This window comes from Austrofundulus limnaeus, unplaced genomic scaffold (assembly GCF_001266775.1).
Source record: "Austrofundulus limnaeus strain Quisiro unplaced genomic scaffold, Austrofundulus_limnaeus-1.0 Scaffold95, whole genome shotgun sequence".
NCBI classification, from domain to species: domain Eukaryota; kingdom Metazoa; phylum Chordata; class Actinopteri; order Cyprinodontiformes; family Rivulidae; genus Austrofundulus; species Austrofundulus limnaeus.
In genome coordinates, this window is record NW_013952497.1 from 785,145 (window position 1) to 787,440 (window position 2,296).

General features: G+C 36.2%; 1 protein-coding gene across 1 annotated transcript in view; it reads left to right on the top strand.

Annotated features, from left to right (window-relative positions):
- The first annotated feature begins 1,455 nt into the window (after nucleotides 1-1,455).
- The window catches only part of zbbx (zinc finger, B-box domain containing), a 66,349-nt gene continuing 65,508 nt past the window's right edge, over nucleotides 1,456-2,296 (top strand). The window contains exon 1 of the mRNA XM_014012839.1: nucleotides 1,456-1,680. The gene's annotated coding sequence lies outside the window, so the exon portion shown is untranslated. The remainder of the gene's footprint in view (nucleotides 1,681-2,296) is intronic.

Consider the following 2,296-nt stretch of genomic DNA (forward strand, 5'->3'; position numbering starts at 1 on the left):
GGGGCTGAACGCAGGTTCCGGTGGGTTGTCATACGGCTTGTGACATCACAAAATGACATAAGTATAAAACTTGTCGGTAATATACATTAAAAATACATTTGCTTACAGTAAATATGCCCCTGGGTGCATTTTTTGGTCCTAGGACTGTTTTTTAAAGAAGTACATACCCAAAGTTGAGTAAAAAAAAACTTTAAAAAGTGAAATTTGCATAATAGGTCCCCTTTAACTTAGAAAGTATTTGAAAAGACTCCAGGAGTTAAAATCAACTGAAAAGTTTAACACTGGCATTTTAACACTCTGTTTTTTTTTTTTGCTGTGTGGGATGAACTGGAACAAAATGAAATAGGGTTTTGTGTTCAGATAAATCAATACTTCAATTTGTTTAGGTGCTCTTTTGTTTATTTTCTTAGGATTTTGTATTGTCCAGCATAAGGTGCACAACCTTACAGCTTGTTTTCAGCTTAAAAGCATCATCTGTAAATGATGCAGAGATTCACAAACATTTCCACATTCGACCCACAAAATAAGTCACACAAACTCGTGATTATTGCTTTGTGTGGGTAAACAATATTGCTGATAAGCAATTTAACAAAGATCCTTATCAAACATCATATTTATTTGTTTTATTTAATAGGCTTTTGTTACACTTTTTGTAACAGAGGCTAAAAATCCTAATGATAATTAGTTTAAATTTAGTTTGATTTAGGAAACACTGCGTTAGTTCCCCTGGCACAAGTTGACTTGTACATGAAAAGAACTATCCATGCAAAATGAGATGGACCCTCAGRTCAAAGTTTTGTTTATCAGTACATGACAACACCGCCCAAATKGATGAATATAATGAGCTGGATGAACAAAACTTATCAAACTGTGGGCCAAATGYTTTAAGAATTCAAGATTAGACAATTTATTTTTTATTATAAGGAAAAAAGATGAATGCAAATTGATCAAGCAGTACACATAAACTTACAGACAAGATGGTAAATAGACTTCAATTTTTTTTGTTGTTTTACATTTAAAACTGTGTAGTAAAAATATAGTAATGCTTTTCCATCCAGACTAAAAGCCTCATGTGGACCCGTGCACTATATTTTTGTAATTCGCCCTTATCAAATTAATTCCTTCACATTTTGATGGGGACCAATGGGAAATCACTTTGMTTCTGATCTTTAAAAGCTTGTCAACACGAAATATCTGGAGAACTTCTTCTCCAATGACTAAAGACAACTCTAAAGTACGCTAAGGAATAAAATAAACTTGGGTTCAAAGCTTTAATCAACGCTATTAAATTTATCTTGATGCTGCGAGTTGGCATCAATTAGAAAAAATAATTCCCACTGCTCGTGATTATTCAGGCAATAAGGGAATTAGTGCCTTTGAATTCGATGTTTATTCGCCCCAACAACAGAAGTCACGCGGTAATAACCGGTCTAAAGTTGAGAATTAGATAGCAGACACAAAGTTTATCAGCACGCGCGCACCCGCGCAGGTGTCGCGAGAGAGGAGTCGGTTTCCACAGCGACCACAGTCCCAACAGAGAGCACGGCCTGGTAGCACGTCGGCTAAAGACAAAGAAGAGAAAAGAAAGAAAGGGAGATAGAGAGAGAAAAAGACATACAAGTACAGTTAGGTGAAATATAAGTAAACGAGGTGTCAAACGGAGTCGMGCACAGATCCAGAGTAAGTTTTATTTTACTAGTGCGTAAAAGTGTTAAAAGTTGTGTGCGCACACGCAGTGTGTTTACTCATAGGCACTTTCTCTTGCTAAAATAAACGTAAACGTTTATCAGTTTGACTTTGTGGAAACACTGGCCGAGTTGTGTGTCCCGGTTGTGATAAATGACGTCACCGGGCATTAATGGGATTAAACACACCTGCGCTGCTTTGTGTTACAACTTTTTGTTGCGTCGGTCATTTCTAGTTTTAAAAGGAAATGGTTCGTTGAAGTGACTAGTTTTCGCACGTGTGATTTGTGTGGCTCGTGACAAACATGCAGGTGCGACACGACGGGAATTGTGCGCAATGGGCACCCCTAAAGAGAAATGTGCCCCCCCCACTGGCCTCAGCATTTCCTAATTGCTAGAAAACAATGTTTATTTATTTGTTAATAAAGTTATAATTCTAAGTAGAATGGCTAGAGGCGATAACAATTCAGTATATTTTATAAAGTTAAAAATAAAACCTCAAATTAAAATGAAAGTAAATACAGTATATGTATGTCACATGATGTTTCCTTAACTCCTGTAATGGAAACATATAAGTCAGTCAGTTTTAGAAATATTAAGCTTATATGTGA